Source organism: Tachypleus tridentatus, chromosome 10, assembly GCF_004210375.1.
Source record: "Tachypleus tridentatus isolate NWPU-2018 chromosome 10, ASM421037v1, whole genome shotgun sequence".
Lineage (NCBI taxonomy): Eukaryota > Metazoa > Arthropoda > Merostomata > Xiphosura > Limulidae > Tachypleus > Tachypleus tridentatus.
Window position 1 is genome coordinate 105,788,462 of NC_134834.1, and position 24,425 is coordinate 105,812,886.

General features: G+C 33.1%; 1 pseudogene across 1 annotated transcript in view; it reads left to right on the forward strand.

Moving 5' to 3' along the window:
* The window catches only part of LOC143230031 (uncharacterized), a 131,846-nt pseudogene extending 119,519 nt beyond the window's left edge, over window positions 1-12,327 (forward strand). The window contains exon 8 of the transcript XR_013016196.1: window positions 6,613-12,327. The product of XR_013016196.1 is annotated as an uncharacterized LOC143230031 (transcript). The remainder of the gene's footprint in view (window positions 1-6,612) is intronic.
* The last annotated feature ends 12,098 nt before the right edge of the window (window positions 12,328-24,425 follow it).

The following is a 24,425-nucleotide window of genomic DNA, read 5'->3' on the forward strand; positions in this document are numbered from 1 at the left end:
AGAATTATACTTCACGTGTTTTTTACTGCCTGAATCGGATTGGTTCTGTGTTCTCATAATAAATTCATTCTCGTGTATGCTCCAGTGCTCACACGAGCTCACATTGTTAATATTTGAAAACAACAACAACAGTAGAAGTAAGAAGAGTTATCTAGTTATATCACTTTCCGACTGTTGATGCACAAACACAAACTAATGTTTGGACAACAGTTACTGACCTCTACGCTTTAAGGGTCAATTCATCAAGTAGCAGCTAACTTATACCATTTACAATCTTATTCGGACACGTGAACTTTTAACGACGGTTCGTGTTGCAATAACTGATAAATGTATTTATAAAACTATGCATTTTTAACTACTGTTGATTTTGTCATAACTCACAGGCCCGGCAATGTCAGATGGTTAGGGCACTTGACTCATCCTTTCAACCATGGGAGCGTTATAAGGGTGGTCAATTCCACTATTCGTTAATAAAAGAGTAGCCCAAGAGTAGGTAGTGGGTGGTAATGACTAGCTGCCTTTCCTGACTAAATTAGGGACGGTTATCGCAGGTAGCCTTCGTATAGTTCTGTGCGAAATTCCGAGAAGCAGAAACCTATAGAAAAATAAATTAAAACAAAACTTTATCCAAACGTGGGTGTTTCAAGAGAAACTAAATACGGGGTAGATGTGGTGATTAAAACAAATAATAATCACATTATTTAATAAACTACTTTCTCAACCTGAATTGTGTTTTGAAATGTCATAGACTTGTGAAAAGTTTTCTTTATACTTAACATAAATATGAAATCAACATTACATATCCAAATTTAAAAACACACTTAACCCAATTATAATCAACATTAATATCCAAGTTTAAAAAAAAATCGTACAATTATAATCAACATTAAACACGCAAGTTAAAAACTCATGCTCACAATTATAATCAACATCACATATATAAATTAAAAATCATACAATTGTAATCAGTATTAAATATGCAAATTAAAAAAAAATCATACTTAACGCAGTTACAATCAACATCATTCCTTACAACTGCGGGCCCAACATGGCCAGGTGGTTAAGGCACTCGACTCGTAATCCGAGGGTCACGGGTTTGAATCCCCGTCATACCAAACATGCTCGTCCTCTCAGCTGTGGGAGCGTTATGATGTGAAAAGGTCAATCCCACTATTTGTTGGTGAAATAGTAGCCCAAGAGTTGGCGGAGGGTGGTGATGACTAGCTGCCATCCTTCTAGTCTTACACTGCTAAATTAGGGACGGCTAACGCAGATAGCCCTCGTACAGCTTTGCGCGAAATTCAGAACAAACCGAATAACCGCTCTGACATAAAGCAAAAACTAAATTAAGTTTAAACAATAAAAAGTACATCGCAAGTAACTTTCTTATTAGAAGAATAATTAAACGTTAGTACAAATAAAAACAAATTTTGCTATGTCTTTAAGTGAAATGAATCGTCACCAAAGTTCACGAGTTAATGGAGATAACCACTCATTCGTAACCTCGGGAAAATATTTCAATGAAAATGAATTTAATTATCCATTTAGAAGAACTTTAGTATAAAATTAAATTTTTAGTTGTGATGTACACCTTCTACTTGGTTTCCCACCGGATAATGTCTTCCATTTGAAAGAATCACACCACGAACACTGACGTCTGTTTGCAGAAGTTAATCAGATCATTGTGTTTGAAAAGATGACGTGACCACACCACGAACACTGACATCTGTTTGCAGAAATTAATCAGATCATTGTGTTTGAAAAGATGGCGTGACCACACCACGAACACTGACGTCTGTTTGCAGAAGTTAATCAGATCATTGTGTTTGAAAAGATGGCGTGACCACACCACGAACACTGACGTCTGTTTGCAGAAGTTGACCACACCACAAACACTTACGTCTGTTTGCAGAAGTTAATCAAATCATTGTGTTTGAAAAGATGGCGTGACCACACCACGAACACTTACGTATGTTTGCAGAAGTTAATCAGATCATTGTGCTTGAAAAGATGACGTGACCACACTACGAACACTAACGTCTGGTTGCAGAAGTTAACTGGATTGTTATTTGAATCTTAGATTATTGATAATGACTCTTGTTGCTCTTTCTCAGCATCCTTGAATGTGGTCATTCTACAAAAATACAGCAGTTTTGACTGGTCAAATGAAAATTTTCATGGCTTGAACACCGTTTCTCTTTTTATGTGTTGAAGGTGACTCACCATTACACTGGAATGACAACATAAGAAACCTTGATTGGATATTTGAGAATAAATACACACTGGGCTATCTGCTGTGTCCAGGAATCGGACTCCTGATGTTAGCGTTGTAAATACTTAAACTTACTGCTCTTCCATCCGGGGACCATAACAAAAGAAAAAAAAATGTTTCAGTAGATAATACTAAAGTCACGAAAGAGCTAATCTAAGCTAACCCAAGCAATGTCACTTCATGAAAATACATTGACTGCACAATACTTTAAATATCCTATAAGTAATAAGTTTTGTTGCTAGAGGCAAGTATCACTCAATCACCAGTGTTTGAAAATGAACGGAACGTTCTTAGATTGTATTATTATTGTTATATATTCATAATAATATTATATCATGTGAAGTACAGGTTTTGTTTATTTTTATATATTTTGATTATTGATTGTTTTAATATTTTCTTTGCGTTTTCTTTATTTACTGTAAGAAACAGAGGGTTATAGTATCACGACACATGACGCTATCGATATGTGGGATTTCTAAAGTGAGTAGATGATCGTGGGGGATACAGTGAATTCCATCCCCTTCCCCTCTGTACGATTAGTGACTACTGTGTTATAGGTTAGACACTTGCACTAGATGGACTTTTATAGGCTATTGGATTTCGAAGAAGACTCCTCTCCCTATACACAGTCAATTGTAGCGATTAAGTGGTTGTCAAAGCGTGGTCTCGAACCACTGGTGGTCCTAGAGGGTCCTTCATGTTATACGAGGCCTTGTTCAAAATTTTAGTTACATCAAAAGCAACTCCATTCATCATACTAGTCCTGATGAGTTGTTGTAGTTTCCTGATATCAAACGAACACGGGTCGAGTAGAACCCATAGGTGTTTTGCGAAGTTTTCATCACGCAGACGAAAACGTTTGAGAACCGCTACTCTAAGTTTACTAGTTCCATAGTGGCAATGACTAGTAATATGACAAAACTCCTTTTAATGTATCATTTTCAGTTGTTCGTTTTGTTTTACTTTAAATTCATCTCGATTCAGACCTCAAACCTTCAATGTAATATTTATGATGTGTAAAGAAATTGTATATCTTGTTATTTCGTGTTTCCACTGAGGAAAGTACTAGACTTGTTATTAAAACATATTCTATTACAAATATCTTTGGAATAGGTTAATCGAAAATGTCACGGATTTGTCATTTTATACACTCAGAAAGATACGTTTCATGCAGTTAAAATGAAAACCATTCATTGCTACAAGAATCTAAGTATTGCCAATGATTGATAAACTAGCTAAATACTCTAATGTTTTGCCCCCTACGTTTCACTGAAATAAATATAACTTATCTTGTTACACGAAACATGTAATAATTCTGGATCCTTTAAACAACTGTGCGCGTTATTTAAAGTTTAAAGTAAAACATTTTTAGTTATTTTTAAAACTTAAAAATCGTGCATTTCATTTATTTTCAGTGATCTAGAGTACAGATTAGGTAAATATTATTGAAATAATAGCCACAAAAGATGCGTGTGAAAATAATCAGTCAACAGTCAGATTACCTGACAAACAACTGCATAATCTTTTAAGGAGAACTTTTAACACCAGGTGTGTGACGATACTGGCTACATAAACCTACGCAAAATCAGTAGCACCATTTTGTTGGGTGCGGGGGGACAACGTATTTTCTAAGCACCTACAGTTCAAAATAAGGCCTCACAGCTCCACCACGTGTCTCAGTTTAGGTTGATAATTATTATTCTCTTTAATATATTCATACCGTTTTTGTTTCCCAGTTTAGGTTTATTATGTCTACTTTATTCACTGGTGTCTTTCGTCATTGTTGAGGCACATGTTAGTATGCCCTGTATGTATTGTTTATAAGCACTTCGAAGTGGAAGTAAGAAAATGTGTAGAACAATATGTTAGCCAGACAATAACAACTACACCCGGTGCTGACGAGGTCTTTCGCTCAATACCAGGGCTCTTCAGGCTGGCTGGTTTTAAACACATACAACAGTGGTGGAAATACTAGTTATATTCTTTTTTTCCTCAAACAACAACTGTTTCGGTGTGAGTTAAATTAAAGTGGTAGGTAAGGTGTATATTTTTTACGATTTCTCTTTACGTCACTAAAATAAGAATTATGGTAAGGTTTTTAACACTAACATATTGATTATAGCACCGTCCGACATTAGCAGGTGGTTAAGGCGCTCGACTCTTAATTTAAGGGTCGCGGGTTCGAATCCCCCTTCGCACCAAACATGCTCGCCACTTTCAGCCATGAGAACGTTATAATGTGACGGTCAATCCAACGATTTATTGGTAAAAAGAGTAGCCCAAGACTGCTAAATTAGGGATGGCTACTAACGCTGATAGCCCTCGTGTAGTTTTGCGCAAAATTAAAAACGAAACAAATAAACGTTATATTATTAGATACCAGTATTATCCTGACGTTCTCTGATAGTCAGCAGCATCACAGAGGCTGTATCTGGTTCTCTAAACGGAATAGAAGAATATCCTGTGACTTTCATGATGAAAGTCAAATAACAGATATCATATGCTAAACTTGTTAAATTGCGGTCTTTGCTTATGAATAAACAACTTCTCTTTAACCCAACATATCTGTTAAGATCTTGACCTTTAACTGGTGGGATGAGGTCAGAATTATCAGGTCAATTTTTCAAGTCAAAATTACAACTCAGCTGGTTCTGCCCTCTATCCATCATTTTCTATACCTCAATCAGTCCTTGAATGTTGGATAAAGCACAGGTGTTGTTACAGTTCTGTTTGTTACTGTTGTAATTGTTTGTCGTTGTTTGTCATTCTGACACTACCAGCTGAGCATTAAACCAGTTTCAATAAACGATTGGCTAGGCTGTACGTCACGCTTAACTAGGAATTATTCCAACATTCTCGATCTGGTCGATGTTTTTAAACGTTTGTTTGTTTTTTGGAATTTTGCGCAAAGTTATTCGAGGTATATCTGCGCTAGCCGTCCCTAATTTAGCAGTGTAAGACTAGAGGGAAGGCAGCTAGTCATTACTGCCAACGAATAGTGGGATTGACTGTCACATTATAACACCCCCACGGCTGAAAGGATGAGCATGTTTGGAGCGACCGGGATTCGAACCCACGACCTTCAAATTACGAGTCGAACGCCTTAACACACATGACCATGCCGGTCCCATCTTTAAACGTGCGTGTTTTTTCTCACTTGTGTGTCTGCATAATATTTTTTTGTTTTGAATTTCGCGCAAAGCTACTCGAGGGCTATCTGGGCTAGCGTCCCTAATTTAGCAGTGTAAGACTAGAGGGAAGGCAGCTAGTCATCACCACCCACCGCCAACTCTTGGGCTACTCTTTTACCAACGAATAGTGAGCTTGACAGTGACATTATAACGCCTCCACGGCTGAAAGGGTGAGCATGTTTGGTGCGACCGGGATTCGAACCCGCGATCTTCGGATTACGAGTCGAACGACTTAACACACTTGGCCATGCCGGGCCCGTGTCTGCATAAATCTCATATCAGGCCCAGTATAACTTTTTGGAACAAGAACGAGTTAAATGAAGAAAAACATGCAAAAAACACTTAATGTCTTTTGTTATAATATTCTATATTTATATATATATATATACAGTATTCTACATATTGTATCATTACTTGAACATACAAATTGTAAGTGTAAGTGCGCACTACGAAAGAAGGACGAAGTTGTTTTTTTACATACAACTTTCTTTCATTCAAACAGTGACGGATTTAAGGCTGTGTGGGCCCTACACCTCATATAATGTTACATAGAATAAAAGTATCAATGGGCCCCCATTAAGACCATGGGTCCTGGAGCTGAGACCCCTCTAGCCCCTACTTAAATACGCCACTGGAAACAAGAGAGAATCTTCAACATCCGCGACACTTCTATTTTCTTTAGCCATTTTAAGTTTATCTTCTGATGGAGATAGGGTTAAACGTAGATCAAATTAACCCTTTCAAAGATATTTGCTCACTATGTTTAGCATCTGGTAAAAAAAGAATTAAACGTATATGAATCTGAATATTCATTAGATTACAACCACCCAAAGGAACGAAAATTGAAAACGGTTAAGTTAAACATAGGCCTACGAGCAACTTTGATTATATCTAATAAAATTACTATCTCAAAAACTGTGATACAGCAAGTAATGAAGTAATTACAGTAAGATTCCAATGGACGACTTACTTTTTAGGTTTAAATTTTTGTTGTAATAATATAGGATAATGTGAACGGTCAATGGCATAGTAACTTTTAAGTGGAATTATTACATGATGTATTTCTAGGTAGAAGAAAATAAGATATTTTTCAATAAAGTACTTGTTGTTTTGGTTTCTTCATTTCAATTATTATTTTCTCCTTTGTAGCGACGTCTGACAACTCTTTATCAGTCGAAGTTTGGGAAGAAATCTACAAATCAACATTGTTTCTTCGTGTATGCTAAAAGTACTGGTTTTGCAAAGTTAAAATGGATTTGAACTCTGCGATGTTAATTGCCGCTTGTCACGCGACATTTTACGCCATCTGTGCACATCAAACCAAAATTTACATAACATTAATTATCCAAAAATACCTTATTTCGACATTAATATTTTAAACCCCGTAAGTTAAGACAGCAGCTATTACGTTCTACTTTTATATTAACATTTACCAGTCTAAGAAAAATTCATCGATCACCAATTACTTAAATATATTAAGTCCTTCAAATTACAGTATTCTTAGCTCCCATGATACATTATCTGTCTGCAGTTTAATTAGTTTCTAACAACACTATATCATAACATTGTAATATCAAAGTAGAGATTCGACCTAGATCCGACATAATAAATTACATAAATTGTAACAATTATAAAGTATAGCATGCTAGTTCAGACTCATGTGCTGGTACAACAACACGGCATTTTCTACTTATTACATTTATGATGAAAGCAGATGAAATTATCTCCAACAGGAAACTCCACCCACTGAGATAGTTTATCACGTTTTATTTGCTCGCCAAAGAGTTTTGGCGTTTGGGTGTTCATGTGAAGAATGACCAATCACTGCCGGAAGAAGATGGTCAGATAAATGACTCCAATTACTGTCATTATTTCAGAGTATCAAAGGCTTTTTAGGACTAGCATCAAAATAATAGTTCCTTCACATCACACCGACGTTCCAGCTTCAGCGAGTGTCTTCCTGCAGGTCTCTACTTTAAGTTTTTAAGATACTTGCTCTGTTCACCAACAGTTAATATAAACCGTTTCCAATGTATTTTATCAAAAATTGCAAAATTGTCAAATTTGTTATTTTTTTTTAATATGGACAACAGTTACCGCATATTGTTTTCCAATATATATTAACACACATTTTTTACTAGATATGTTTCGGCGAATGTTAAAAGAACTACAAACTTCTGGCGTTCCACAGACGTAATGACCTTCTGCTATTTAAGACACATCAGACATAGGTCATCGCCTGGCATTCTTATATCGACGTTGTTGGGATAATTAGTTCATTTCTTCAACGTAGCAAACTCTTTCCGTCAATTCCAGTGAACTTTTACAAATATTCTTTCGACCATTATGGAACTTATAATTTTCCTCCAGTTCACAATTAATGTGATAGTGTTGCTCGAAATGTCCTGCAAGTCATTCCGAACGTTTCTATAATAATTATCAACGCTTCCGTTAATATCCTAATCACTACTAGCATTGTAACTGTTCCTTCAATGACCAGTGACATAGCAAGGTTTAAAGATAGATAAAAAAATGAAGTAACATTTACGTGCATTGTCTTTGTTTCGTTGTTGTTTGTTGTTGTAATGCTAATTAATTCGCGAACTTAATCGCAACTTAGTAAAACTAATATCAAACATCAACATTTACAATCGAAAACTTAGGGCTAATCATAACGTGCGTGTTTTTTTAACGAACTTAAAAAAAACGGTTTAAGTTAATTAATCATTTTAGCCTCAGAATCTCAGTTTGTATATAAATTGTGAATACAGTCTCAGAGGATCATTAGTGGACCTGACTTACATCGCTTTCGATCTTCCAAAGAATATTATGAATGTGAAATGTCGAGGCAGGCAGTTCGTGCTTCATCGTTCCAAATTGAACTATTTATTTTTCCGAAGAAGAAACACACAACAGATTTCGTTGTTGAATTCAGGAATTTCCTTTTTAGTTCTTTCTTTCAATTGTGAGTTGCTTTCGAGTCGTGAAAACGTAACAGTTTTTGATTTCATAAAACAAAATTAAACGTCCGTGTAAATTTAGATATTCGTTTTTTATATGGTGGTTCTACACAAAGAGACAAGACCTAGGAGCAAGTTTATATCTCGTGATTACTTTCACGAAGTGTTTACAGCTCTGGAAAGATAGAACCTTGAAACTGTGCTGAACATTTTGAACAATAGGGTGCACAATTTGATAAGATGACGTCAGCTCTTCAAGTTTATTTTTTAGATAAGGTGCACCGTTCAACCAAGACTCGAGAGAGTACCTCGTGCATGCTGCTAAAAGATTAAACCTACAAATATAGAGTGATTTAAAGGGTTGCAAAAAGTGTTTTTAATTAGTTGTTTTTGCAAGATTGTTTCAAAATGTGAACAGTTCATCGTTTGAGATGAGACGTTTACGTTAATAATGTTGTGGACCCTTCCTCGCTGATACAACATACTCATCAATGATGCTAAAATTTGATGTTGAAATTGTTCTCGGGTTTCAATTAGGTTTGTTACGGTTATAAGTGGAGCCACATTTATTCTACTAATTTTTGGAGGACATATTTTTTAGGGATATACATCTAAAGATTCCAAGAGTTTGATGGTTTATTTGATTTCTTTAATTTATATGAATAAGTTTTACAAGAAACAACTTTTTAAAGTGTTTCGTAGCAAATTTTAATGAGTTTTGTTTTTTCACATTAATGTTTCATTGTGACTGGAAATAGAAATAGCTACGTTTATAATCTAATTTATTTGTCTTTGTCTATACTCTTAAATATTTTTTTCTCATCAAACTTTCAGTATTTATTATGTCAAGCTTCGTTGGCCTGTAAAACGTAAAATCTATTTTTGTGTTGTGGTCAATATGTCCAGGCCACATCAGGTCGTGTAATGATAAATTACAAGAATGAACTATAAGGCTCGATGAATGTTGAGTCATTAAATCACCACACTCGGTTTCTCATTTTAACATTCAATCGGTAATATTATCTTCGTTTTCAAAGATAAATCGTTAATTTGTTCTTGGTTTTTTTCCTTATCGATATTAGTCCTACCTAGATTGGGGTATCCCAGTATTTTTTGTAAGCCAAGCCAGCAACGATATAGGATGAGCATATTTGCTAATGGGGAATTCGAACACGCAATCCTCAACTTGTGAGTCGAGCGCCCTAACTACCAAGCCATGTCAGGCCCAAGTCTTAAGAGTTAGCGTATATTAACACACTAAACATATTGTTAACCAATCCATTAACAATATACCTTAAGATACCGAACAAGCACGTTACATCAGTCACGTGCTCCTAGTGACACAATCGTATGTCTGCGGACTTACAACGCCTGAAACCTTGTCTCAGCACTAGTAATGAGCAGAGCACAGCTAGCCCAGCGTGTAGCTTTGTTTTTAATTACAAACAGACAACAGTCGCTTTCTACTTGTGTCAAGCCGAACAATAAATCTTTTTCTTCATTTACTGAAATTGTATAAATTAATTTTATTTTTAAAAAACTCAGATAAATCTTAAACCTAGTTTTAAAAGCAATGCACTACACAAATTTTACTTTAAAAGTTAATTATTTTGATTTTAATATGAGATGAACATATAGTATTTGAGCTAGACTGACTTGGAATATTGAGTTTTATGTTTAAACTTGTAATTGTTGTTCTTAAACTTAGTTAAAATTAATCAAGCCAGGCGTTGTCGTTACCCTGTAGTTCTCTGGTGACACAGTGGTATGTTTACTGATTCACAACGCTATAATCCACAGTTCGATTCCCCACAGCGGACACAAGAGACAGTCCATGGTGGCTTTACTCTAAGGTAAACAAACAGCCTTATAACAACTTCTAGGCCCGTTTTCGTGCGTACTTAAGTGTTGACGTGACACTGTTTGGTTAATTCTTTGAGAGAAACATTTTGAATTCATTTATAATCATTCTGTGTAAAACTGTTTCTCAAATTACCCTGGTCTTTCGGTATTACTTTCGTTTTAACTCGATTTACGTCTTCCAAGCTGAAGTGTTTAGAGAGAAGAAGAATCATTAATGGTGCAGCAGGACTTCGCTCCTACTGCATGGCTTTCGACCCTTCTATTGTCACTTTTGGTGTGGTCCCCCCGCAAGGTGTAGTTCTACTGTTTCTTACCGTGTTTTTCACGCGAAAATGTGAAAATCGAATCAGACACGTGCCTAATCCTCCTGTCCGTCTCGTGACTCAAAAAATTGTCTCTGTGTCAGTTACTTGGATTGGATAATAGCTTACTGATGAAACAGATACACTAACCATAGGAAATGGATGTTAGCTTAGTGGTAAAATAGACACGCTGAAAACGTGGGTTTAATATCAGCTTGTTAGTGAAACAGAAACACGAGGGTTGAATATTAGCTTGCTAATGAAATAGAAACACTAATCCCGTGGTTTGAATGTTAGCTTGCTAATGAAATAGCCGTGTTGACCTGACGTGGCCTGAAGATTGCATTGACGTTGTCTGAAAATTATCTTGATATTATTCAATATATATCTGAAGTAACTTGGATGTTCATATATTTCAATGTTACTGCTGATGTCAATGTATTTATTTATTCCAGAACATAATTAACGAGATCCAGTCTGTCTTTTTCGCTGGTGTATTAATGGACGTAACAATGGGATACAAACGTTAATATATCACTCTCTGGTTACGTCTTTATGTTAGTCATCAGGCCCATTATGTTGATGAACGGGTGTAAATGTATTAGGCTGAGGAATAATTCGTGAGCGTTTTTAAATAATTTCATTCAAGCATTACACACAAGACTATACAATACTTCAATACATGAACACATTACACCCAAAACATTTATTATGATACTTTATTTCATGTAATACCTAGGTATATAGTATGCATTGTTGTAAACGAAATTGCAAGAAATTAAATGCGAAAAGCAGATGGTGTCGAAAATGCTCGATTTTGTCCACTTGACATTCCATTTAATGAGCTGAAAATGAAAGCAAAAACTAAAGACATATGAAAATCAAACACACCATCTATTAGAGCAAAAAATTATCTACCAAATGACATGAAATATTTTGCGAAAGCGTTTCATTTATGAATATATTTTGTTAACTTGAAAAAACGCTCACGAATTATTCCTCAACCCAATACGTATGCTTATGAATGTGTCTTTCTTTGCATATGAGTAATCAGATGTAAACTTGAACCTATTTATGTAATGCGGCACTGAAAGCATGTGAAGCTGTGAATGTGGATGTTAGACGAGACGAATCTGTTATTGTTTCTTACATAAATAACAGAACATGAATCTATTCTGGGTGTTTTGTCGGTGAAAGAACGTATATCTTCTTAAATGATTGTCCTAATAAGATAATCTGTATCTGCTTCTGTGGTTGTACAACTGACATGACGTATGTTTGTTTTAAGTTTTGTGCACAGCTACACGAAGACTATCTGCACTTCCGTCATTAATTTAGCAGTGTAACACTAGACGGAGGAAAGCCAGTCATCACCACCCACCGACTCTTTGGTTACGCTTTTAAAAACGAACTGTGGGTTGATATTCATAAATAACTCACGGTTGAAAGAGCGAGCATGTTTGATGTGATGGGAATTCGAACCAGTAACACTCCTATTACGAGTCGAGCGCACCTAACCACCTGACCATGCCGGGCCACAATTATCCTACTGAAATTATATCTGTTTGTGTGATTGTTCTAGTGAGATGATGTATATCTGTTTGTGTGATTGTTCTAGTAAGATGATGTATATCTGTTTGTGTGATTGTTCTAGTAAGATGATGTATATCTGTCTGTGTGATTGTTCTAGTGAGATGATGTATATCTGTTTGTGTGATTGTTCTAGTAAGATGATGTATATCTGTTTGTGTGATTGTTCTAGTGAGATGATGTATATCTGTTTGTGTGATTGTTCATATATCTGTTTGTGTGATTGTAAGATGATGTATATCTGTTTGTGTGATTGTTCTAGTGAGATGATGTATATCTGTTTGTGTGATTGTTCTAGTAAGATGATGTATATCTGTTTGTGTGATTGTTCTAGTGAGATGATGTATATCTGTTTGTGTGATTGTTCTAGTGAGATGATGTATATCTGTTTGTGTGATTGTTCTAGTGAGATGATGTATATCTGTTTGTGTGATTGTTCTAGTAAGATGATGTATATCTGTTTGTGTGATTGTTCTAGTAAGATGATGTATATCTGTTTGTGTGATTGTTCTAGTGAGATGATGTATATCTGTTTGTGTGATTGTTCTAGTCTGTGATGTATATCTGTTTGTGTGATTGTTCTAGTCTGTGATGTATATCTGTTTGTGTGATTGTTCTAGTCTGATGATGTATATCTGTTTGTGTGATTGTTCTAGTCTGATGATGTATATCTGTTTGTGTGATTGTTCTAGTAAGATGATGTATATCTGTCTTGTGTGATTGTTCTAGTCTGTGATGTATATCTGTTTGTGTGATTGTTCTAGTAAGATGATGTATATCTGTTTGTGTGATTGTTCTAGTGAGATGATGTATATCTGTTTGTGTGATTGTTCTAGTCTGTTTGTGTGATGTATATCTGTTGTTTGTGTGATTGTTCTATGTCTGTGATGTATATCTGTTTGTGTGATTGTTCTAGTCTGATGATGTATATCTGTTTGTGTGATTGTTCTAGTGAGATGATGTATATCTGTTTGTGTGATTGTTCTAGTCTGATGATGTATATCTGTTTGTGTGATTGTTCTAGTGAGATGATGTATATCTGTTTGTGTGATTGTTCTGTAGTGTGATTGATGTATATCTGTTTGTGTGATTGTTCTAGTAAGATGATGTATATCTGTTTGTGTGATTGTTCTAGTCTGATGATGTATATCTGTTTGTGTGATTGTTCTAGTCTGATGATGTATATCTGTTTGTGTGATTGTTCTAGTAAGATGATGTATATCTGTTTGTGTGATTGTTCTAGTAAGATGATGTATATCTGTGATTGTTCTGTGTGATTGTTCTAGTCTGATGATGTATATCTGTTTGTGTGATTGTTCTAGTAAGATGATGTATATCTGTTTGTGTGATTGTTCTAGTGAGATGATCTATATCTGTCTGTGTGATTGTTCTAGTGAGATGATGTATATCTGTTTGTGTGATTGTTCTAGTGAGATGATGTATATCTGTTTGTGTGATTGTTCTAGTGATTGTTCTAGTAGATGATGTATATCTGTTTGTGTGATTGTTCTAGTAAGATGATGTATATCTGTTTGTGTGATTGTTCTAGTAAGATGATGTATATCTGTTTGTGTGATTGTTCTAGTAAGATGATGTATATCTGTTTGTGTGATTGTATATCTGTTTGTGTGATTGTTCTAGTGATGTATATCTGTTTGTGTGATTGTTCTAGTCTGTGATGTATATCTGTTTGTGTGATTGTTCTAGTCTGATGATGTATATCTGTTTGTGTGATTGTTCTGATGTATATCTGTTTGTGTGTATATCTGTATATCTGTTTGTGTGATTGTTCTAGTCTGTGATGTATATCTGTTTGTGTGATTGTTCTAGTGAGATGATGTATATCTGTTTGTGTGATTGTTCTAGTAAGATGATGTATATCTGTTTGTGTGATTGTTCTAGTAAGATGATGTATATCTGTTTGTGTGATTGTTCTGTGATGTATGTTATCATGTTTGTGTGATTGTTCTAGTCTAGTAAGATGATGTATATCTGTTTGTGTGATTGTTCTAGTCTGTGATGTATATCTGTTTGTGTGATTGTTCTAGTCTGTGATGTATATCTGTTTGTGTGATTGTTCTAGTCTGTGATGTATATCTGTTTGTGTGATTGTTCTAGTCTGTGATGTATATCTGTTTGTGTGATTGTTCTGATTGTCTAGTAAGATGATGTATATCTGTTTGTGTGATTGTTCTAGTCTTCTGTTTGTGTGATTGATGATGTATATCTGTTTGTGTGATTGTTCTAGTAAGATGATGTATATCTGTTTGTGTGATTGTTCTAGTCTGTGATGTATATCTGTTTGTGTGATTGTTCTAGTAAGATGATGTATATCTGTTTGTGTGATTGTTCTAGTCAGTGATGTATATCTGTTTGTGTGATTGTTCTAGTCTGTGATGTATATCTGTTTGTGTGATTGTTCTAGTGAGATGATGTATATCTGTTTGTGTGATTGTTCTAGTGAGATGATGTATATCTGTTTGTGTGATTGTTCTAGTGAGATGATGTATATCTGTTTGTGTGATTGTTCTAGTGAGATGATGTATATCTGTTTGTGTGATTGTTCTAGTCTGATGATGTATATCTGTTTGTGTGATTGTTCTAGTCTGTGATGTATATCTGTTTGTGTGATTGTTCTAGTAAGATGATGTATATCTGTTTGTGTGATTGTTCTAGTCTGTGATGTATATCTGTTTGTGTGATTGTTCTAGTCTGTGATGTATATCTGTTTGTGTGATTGTTCTAGTAAGATGATGTATATCTGTTTGTGTGATTGTTCTAGTCTGTGATGATGTATATCTGTTTGTGTGATTGTTCTAGTGAGATGATGTATATCTGTTTGTGTGATTGTTCTAGTCTGATGATGTATATCTGTTTGTGTGATTGTTCTAGTAAGATGATGTATATCTGTTTGTGTGATTGTTCTGTGAGATGATGTATATCTGTTTGTGTGATTGTTCTAGTGAGATGATGTATATCTGTTTGTGTGATTGTTCTAGTCTGTGATGTATATCTGTTTGTGTGATTGTTCTAGTCTGTGATGTATATCTGTTTGTGTGATTGTTCTAGTCTGTGATGTATATCTGTTTGTGTGATTGTTCTGATGTCTGTTTGTGTGATGTATATCTGTTTGTGTGATTGTTCTAGTCTGTGATGTATATCTGTTTGTGTGATTGTCTAGATCTGATGTATATCTGTTTGTGTGATTGTTCTAGTCTGTGATGTATATCTGTTTGTGTGATTGTTCTAGTCTGTGATGTATATCTGTTTGTGTGATTGTTCTAGTGATGTATATGATGTATATCTGTTTGTGTGATTGTTCTAGTGAGATGATGTATATCTGTTTGTGTGATTGTTCTAGTCTGTGATGTATATCTGTTTGTGTGATTGTTATATCTGTGATGTATATCTGTTTGTGTGATTGTTCTAGTAAGATGATGTATATCTGTTTGTGTGATTGTTCTAGTCTGTGATGTATATCTGTTTGTGTGATTGTTCTAGTCTGTGATGTATATCTGTTTGTGTGATTGTTCTAGTCTGTGATGTATATCTGTTTGTGTGATTGTTCTAGTCTGTGATGTATATCTGTTTGTGTGATTGTTCTAGTCTGTGATGTATATCTGTTTGTGTGATTGTTCTAGTCTGTGATGTATATCTGTTTGTGTGATTGTTCTAGTCTGTGATGTATATCTGTTTGTGTGATTGTTCTAGTAAGATGATGTATATCTGTTTGTGTGATTGTTCTAGTCTGTGATGTATATCTGTTTGTGTGATTGTTCTAGTCTGTGATGTATATCTGTTTGTGTGATTGTTCTAGTGAGATGATGTATATCTGTTTGTGTGATTGTTCTAGTGAGATGATGTATATCTGTTTGTGTGATTGTTCTAGTCTGTGATGTATATCTGTTTGTGTGATTGTTCTAGTAAGATGATGTATATCTGTTTGTGTGATTGTTCTTCTGATGTATATCTGTTTGTGTGATTGATGATGTATATCTGTTTGTGTGATTGTTCTAGTAAGATGATGTATATCTGTTTGTGTGATTGTTCTAGTAAGATGATGTATATCTGTTTGTGTGATTGTTCTAGTAAGATGATGTATATCTGTTTGTGTGATTGTTCTAGTAAGATGATGTATATCTGTTTGTGTGATTGTTCTAGTAAGATGATGTATATCTGTTTGTGTGATTGTTCTAGTCTGTGATGTATATCTGTTTGTGTGATTGTTCTAGTAAGATGATGTATATCTGTTTGTGTGATTGTTCTAGTGAGATGATGTATATCTGTTTGTGTGATTGAGATGATGTATATCTATTGTTCTAGTAAGATGATGTATATCTGTTTGTGTGATTGTTCTAGTAAGATGATGTATATCTGTTTGTGTGATTGTTCTAGTAAGATGATGTATATCTGTTTGTGTGATTGTTCTAGTGAGATGATGTATATCTGTTTGTGTGATTGTTCTAGTAAGATGATGTATATCTGTTTGTGTGATTGTTTGTGTATTGTTCTAGTGAGATGATGTATATCTGTTTGTGTGATTGTTCTAGTTCTGATGATGTATATCTGTTTGTGTGATTGTTCTAGTAAGATGATGTATATCTGTTTGTGTGATTGTTCTAGTGAGATGATCTATATCTGTTTGTGTGATTGTTCTAGTGAGATGATGTATATCTGTTGTGTGTGTTCTATTGTATATCTGATTGTGAGTGATGTATATCTGTTTGTGTGATTGTTCTAGTCTGTGATGTATATCTGTTTGTGTGATTGTTCTAGTAAGATGATGTATATCTGTTTGTGTGATTGTTCTAGTGAGATGATGTATATCTGTTTGTGTGATTGTTCTAGTCTGTGATGTATATCTGTTTGTGTGATTGTTCTAGTAAGATGATGTATATCTGTTTGTGTGATTGTTCTAGTGAGATGATGTATATCTGTTTGTGTGATTGTTCTAGTCTGTGATGTATATCTGTTTGTGTGATTGTTCTAGTAAGATGATGTATATCTGTTTGTGTGATTGTTCTAGTGAGATGATGTATATCTGTTTGTGTGATTGTTCTAGTCTGTGATGTATATCTGTTTGTGTGATTGTTCTAGTAAGATGATGTATATCTGTTTGTGTGATTGTTCTAGTCTGTGATGTATATCTGTTTGTGTGATTGTTCTAGTAAGATGATGTATATCTGTTTGTGTGATTGTTCTAGTAAGATGATGTATATCTGTTTGTGTGATTGTTCTAGTAAGATGATGTATATCTGTTTGTGTGATTGTTCTAGTGAGATGATGTATATCTGTTTGTGTGATTGTTCTAGTTCTGATGTCTGTGATGTATATCTGTTTGTGTGATTGTTCTAGTAAGATGATGTATATCTGTTTGTGTGATTGTTCTAGTGAGATGATGTATATCTGTTTGTGTGATTGTTCTAGTGAGATGATGTATATCTGTTTGTGTGATTGTTCTAGTGAGATGATGTATATCTGTTTGTGTGATTGTTCTAGTGAGATGATGTATATCTGTTTGTGTGATTGTTCTAGTCTGTGATGTATATCTGTTTGTGTGATTGTTCTAGTAAGATGATGTATATCTGTTTGTGTGATTGTTCTAGTAAGATGATGTATATCTGTTCTTTGTGTGATTGTGATTGTGAGATGATGTATATCTGTTTGTGTGATTGTTCTAGTAAGATGATGTATATCTGTTTGTGTGATTGTTCTAGTAAGATGATGTATATCTGTTTGTGTGATTGTTCTAGTAAGATGATGTATATCTGTTTGTGTGATTGTTCTAGTAAGATGATGTATATCTGTTTGTGTGATTGTTCTAGTAAGATGATGTATATCTGTTTGTGTGATTGTTCTAGTCTGTGATGTATATCTGTTTGTGTGATTGTTCTAGTAAGATGATGTATATCTGTTTGTGTGATTGTTCTAGTAGATGATGTATATCTGTTTGTGTGATTTGTAGTAAGTGATGTATATCTGTTTGTGTGATTAGGTGATGTATATCTGTTTGTGTGATTGTTCTAGTCTGTGATGTATATCTGTTTGTGTGATTGTTCTAGTCTGTGATGTATATCTGTTTGTGTGATTGTTCTAGTCTGTGATGTATATCTGTTTGTGTGATTGTTCTAGTCTGTGATGTATATCTGTTTGTGTGATTGTTCTAGTGAGGTGATGTATATCTGTTTGTGTGGTTGTTCTAGTCTGTGATGTATATCTGTTTGTGTGATTGTTCTAGTCTGTGATGTATATCTGTTTGTGTGATTGTTCTAGTCTGTGATGTATATCTGTTTGTGTGATTGTTCTAGTCTGTGATGTATATCTGTTTGTGTGATTGTTCTGATGTATATCTGTGATGTATATCTGTTTGTGTGATTGTTCTAGTAAGATGATGTATATCTGTTTGTGTGATTGTTCTAGTCTGTGATGTATATCTGTTTGTGTGATTGTTTTAGTCTGTGATGTATATCTGTTTGTGTGATTGTTCTAGTCTGTGATGTATATCTGTTTGTGTGATTGTTCTAGTCTGTGATGTATATTTGTTTATGTGACTGTTCTAGTGAGATGATGTATATCTGTCTGTGTGATTGTTCTAGTAAGATGATGTATATCTGTTTGTGTGATTGTTCTAGTCTGTGATGTATATCTGTTTGTGTGATTGTTCTAGTCTGTGATGTATATCTGTTTGTGTGATTGTTCTAGTAAGATGATGTATATCTGTTTGTGTGATTGTTCTAGTCTGTGATGTATATCTGTTTGTGTGATTGTTCTAGTCTGTGATGTATATCTGTTTATGTGGTTGTCTTAGTGAGTAATGGATACCTGTTTATGTGGTTGTCCTAGTGAGTGATGTATATTTGTTTATGTGATTGTTCCAGTGAGATGATGTGCATCTGCTTATGTGGTTGTCCTAATGGTATTATGTATATCTGCTTATGTGGTTGTCCTAATGGTATTATGTATATCTGCTTATGTGGTTGTACGTATGTTATTATATAAATAATAGCATGTGAATCAGGTGTGAGGTGACGTATTACACTGTTATATCAATAAAATAGTGTGAAGCTTCTTATGTTGTATCGGAAAGAGAACGTGACTTGCTTATGGTGACGTGTCAGTAACCTGTTGTGAATTTACTTATGTTGGTGAGTTAGTAACCATGCGCACTTAAACTTGATTACGTTAGAAACACTATTTGTTCATATTGGTTGTTTTTTTTTTGTTATGATAGCATACTGACAATCTTTTCTCCTGTATCAGCTTGTTTCTTATTCTCCTGTATCAGCTTGTTTCTTATTCTCCTGTATCAGCTTGTTTCTTATTCTCCTGTATCAGCTTGTTTCTTATTCTCCTGTATCAGCTTGTTTCTTATTCTCCTGTATCAGCTTGTTTCTTATTCTCCTGTATCAGCTTGTTTCAGCTTGTTTTATTCTCTCCTGTATTCTCAGCTTGTTTCTTATTCTCCTGTATCAACTTGTTTCTTATCAGCTTGTTTCTTATTTCCTGTATCAGCTTGTTTCTTGTTCTCCTGTATCAGCTTGTTTCTTATTCTCCTGTATCAGCTTGTTTTTTATTCTCCTGTATCAGCTTGTTTCTTATTCTCCTGTATCACCTTGTTTCTTATTCTCCTGTATCAGCTTGTTTCTTATTCTCCTGTATCAGCTTGTTTCTTATTCTCCTGTATCAGCTTGTTTCTTATTCTCCTGTATCAGCTTGTTTCTTATTCTCCTGTATCAGCTTGTTTCTTATTTTCCTGTATCATCTTGTTTCTTATTCTCCTGTATCAGCTTGTTTCTTATTCTCCTGTATCAGCTTGTTTCTTATTCTCCTGTATCAGCTTGTTTCTTATTTTCCGGTATCAGCTTGTTTTCTTATTTCCTGTTAGCTTGTTTCTTATTCCTGTATCAGCTTGTTTCTTATTCTCCTTGTTTCTTATTCTCCTGTATCAGCTTGTTTCTTTTCTCCTGTATCATTCTCCTGTATCATCATTTTCCTGTATCATCTTGTTTCTTATTCTCCTGTATCAGCTTGTTTCTTATTCTCCTGTATCTTGTTTCTTATTCTCCTGTATCAGCTTGTTTCTTATTTTCTTCAGCTTGTTTCTCTCCTGTATCAGCTTGTTTCTTATTCTCCTGTATCACCTTGTTTCTTATTTTCCTGTATCAGCTTGTTTCTTATTCTCCTGTATCAGCTTGTTTCTTATTCTCCTGTATCAGCTTGTTTCTTATTCTCCTGTATCAGCTTGTTTCAAGCACCATACGTTACAACACAGTTTTCATTTTTATCTCGATTTTAGCAGGATTATTCTAGAAACTTCCGGCCACTGACAGGACGATGTAAGTTATTTATATAGATATAAATTATGAGATAATTTTTATTGGATTTTAGTTGGTAATAGTAAAACAAGAAACAGCTATATTAAATTGCAAGTTTTGATACTGACTGGCTCGATGATATTATCTGACCTGACTGGTGCCTTTTGTGCACTTGAAGTTTATTATTTTAACTTGTTATTACATCGTTGTAATAAGTTTTACATATAAGGACAGTCACTTGGGTCATTTGGAAACCTATGCAGCAAAAACAAATTGTTATTTTGGGAAAAGAAAAAACGTACAAAAATTGAAAAAATAATTTTTGTAGAATTGGTGAGATGTGAGATGTTTTATATTTACTAAGAGTGCTAGTCATACATTTATATGAGAATGTTAAAACAACCTCTTGGTGAGCAATAAGAATCTACTCAAGTGAAAGCGTCCTGAAGTGCAGGAGAAAGGTTTTACAGTTCATATTTTCGTTAGGAGGAAGTGTCCACAACACTACGGAAGCCTTCAAGTACTACAGTTAATTTACTTGTCTTTTCGACACGTGACGGGCAGGAGGCGGCCTTTAAACTACTTATGTCTGATTTAAATTACATTTTCGCGTGAATTAGGGACAAAATTCAAATGTCGTTTAAAAATAAATATAAATGTCTTCACCCTAACGGGGAAGAAAGTTATCATTAACTGAGAAGTAAGAACTACACCTTTCCGGGGAACTAATCGTCAAAGTATTACTTGCAGGCCTCCGTACAAATAATACAATGATTATTGTTGAGAATCGCACAAAATTGTGTAAATGTTTCTTGATTCGTGTACTATGTATAAACCTGTTTCATAATAAATAATTATAGTTATGAATGTGTATAGATACTTAAGCCGTTCAAAGTCTTGTGTTCAAAACGTATTCTATTCAAAGAGGGAGAGAGAAAGTAAAAATCTCACCTTAACAGAAATTTAATACAATTTGAGTTAATACTATAAAGTAATGTTTTTAGTTAATGCTATAAAGTAATGTGTTTAGTTAACACTAAAAAGTAGTGTTTTAGTTAACTAGAAAGTAGTGTTTTAGTTAATCCTATAAAGTAATGTTTTAGTTAATACTATAAAGTAGTGATTTAGTTAATACTAGAAAGCAGTGTTTTTAATCAATACTAGAAAGTAATGTTTTAGTTAATGCTATAAAGTAATGTTTTAGTTAATATTATAAAGTAATGTTTTAGTTAATACTAGAAAGCAGTGTTTTTAATCAATACTAGAAAGCAGTGTTTTAGTTAACTAGAAAGTAGTGTTTTAGTTAATACTAGAAAGTAATGTTTTAGTTAATACTAGAAAGCAGTGTTTTAATCAATACTAGAAAGCAGTGTTTTTAGTTAATACTAGAAAGTAGTGTTTTAGTCAATACTAGAAAGCAGTGTTTTAGTTAATACTAGAAAGCAGTGTTTTAGTTAATACTAGAAAGCAGTGTTTTAGTTAATACTAGAAAGCAGTGTTTTAGTTAATACTAGAAAGCAGTGTTTTAGTTAATAGTAGAAAGCAGTGTTTTAGTTAAAACTAGAAAGCAGTGTTTTAGTCAATACTAGAAAGTTGTGTTTTAGTTAATACTAGAAAGCAGTGTTTTAGTTAATACTAGAAAGCAGTGTTTTAGTCAATACTAGAAAGTAGTGTTTTAGTTAATACTAGAAAGTAGTGTTTTAGTTAATACTAGAAAGCAGTGTTTTAGTTAATACTAGAAAGCAGTGTTTTTAATCAATACTAGAAAGTAGTGTTTTAGTCAATACTAGAAAGCAGTGTTTTAGTCAATACTAGAAAGCAGTGTTTTAGTCAATACTAGAAAGTAGTGTTTTAGTCAATACTAGAAAGCAGTGTTTTAGTCAATACTAGAAAGCAGTGTTTTAGTCAATACTAGAAAGCAGTGTTTTAGTTAATACTAGAAAGTAGTGTTTTAGTTAATACTAGAAAGCAGTGTTTTAGTTAATACTAGAAAGTAGTGTTTTAGTTAATACTAGAAAGTAATGTTTTAGTTAATACTAGAAAGCAGTGTTTTTAATCAATACTAGAAAGTAGTGTTTTAGTCAATACTAGAAAGCAGTGTTTTAGTCAATACTAGAAAGCAGTGTTTTAGTCAATACTAGAAAGCAGTGTTTTAGTTAATACTAGAAAGCGGTGTTTTAGTTAATACTAGAAAGTAATGTTTTAGTCAATACTAGAAAGTAATGTTTTCAGTTAACACTACAAAGTTGTGTTTTAGTTAATGCTACAAAGTAAAGTTTTAGTTAATGCTATAAAGTAATGCTTTTAGTTAACACTAGAAAGTAGTGTTTTAGTTAATGTTATAAAGTAATGTTTTTAGGTAACATTAGAAAGTAGTGTTTTAGTTAATGTTATAAAGTAATGTTTTTAGTTAATGCTATAAAGTAATGTTTTTAGTTAACATTAGAAAGTAGTGTTTTAGTTAATGCTATAAAGTAATGTTTTAGTTAACATTAGAAAGTAGTGTTTTAGTTAATGTTATAAAGTAATGCTTTTAGTTAATGCTATAAAATAATGTTTTTAGTTAACATTAGAAAGTAGTGTTTTAGTTAATGCTATAAAGTAATGTTTTTAGTTAACATTAGAAAGTAGTGTTTTAGTTAATGCTATAAAGTAATGTTTTAGTTAACATTAGAAAGTAGTGTTTTAGTTAATGTTATAAAGTAATGTTTTTAGTTAACATTAGAAAGTAGTGTTTTAGTTAATGCTATAAAGTAATGTTTTTAGTTAACATTAGAAAGTAGTGTTTTAGTTAATGCTATAAAGTAATGTTTTTAGTTAACATTAGAAAGTAGTGTTTTAGTTAATGTTATAAAGTAATGCTTTTAGTTAATGCTATAAAATAATGTTTTTAGTTAACATTAGAAAGTAGTGTTTTAGTTAATGCTATAAAATAATGTTTTTAGTTAACATTAGAAAGTAGTGTTTTAGTTAATGCTATAAAATAATGTTTTTAGTTAACATTAGAAAGTAGTGTTTTAGTTAATGCTATAAAGTAATGTTTTTAGTTAATGCTATAAAATAATGTTTTTAGTTAACATTAGAAAGTAATGTTTTTAGTTAATGCTATAAAGTAATGTTTTTAGTTAACATTAGAAAGTAGTGTTTTAGTTAATGCTATAAAGTAATGTTTTTAGTTAATGCTATAAAAATAATGTTTTTAGTTAACATTAGAAAGTAGTGTTTTAGTTAATGCTATAAAATAATGTTTTAGTTAACACTAGAAAGTAGTGTTTTAGTTAATGCTATAAAGTAATGTTTTTAGTTAATGCTATAAAATAATGTTTTAGGTAATACTAGAAAGCAGTGTTTTAGTTAATACTATAAAGTAATGTTTTAGTTAATGCTATAAAGTAATGTTTTAGTTAACATTAGAAAGTAGTGTTTTAGTTAATGCTATAAAGTAATGTTTTTAGTTAATGCTATAAAATAATGTTTTTAGTTAACATTAGAAAGTAGTGTTTTAGTTAATGCTATAAAGTAAAGTTTTAGTTAATGCTATAAAGTAATGCTTTTAGTTAACACTAGAAAGTAGTGTTTTAGTTAATGTTATAAAGTAATGTTTTTAGTTAATGCTATAAAATAATGTTTTTTAGTTAATATTAGAAAGTAGTGTTTTAGTTAATACTCTAAAGTAAAGTAATGTTTTAGTTAATACTATAAAATAATGTTTTTTAGTTAACATTAGAAAGTAGTGTTTTAGTTAATGCTATAAAGTAATGTTTTTAGTTAATGCTATAAAATAATGTTTTTAGTTAACATTAGAAAGTAGTGTTTTAGTTAATGCTATAAAATAATGTTTTTAGTTAACATTAGAAAGTAGTGTTTTAGTTAATGCTATAAAGTAATGTTTTTAGTTAATGCTATAAAATAATGTTTTTAGTTAACACTAG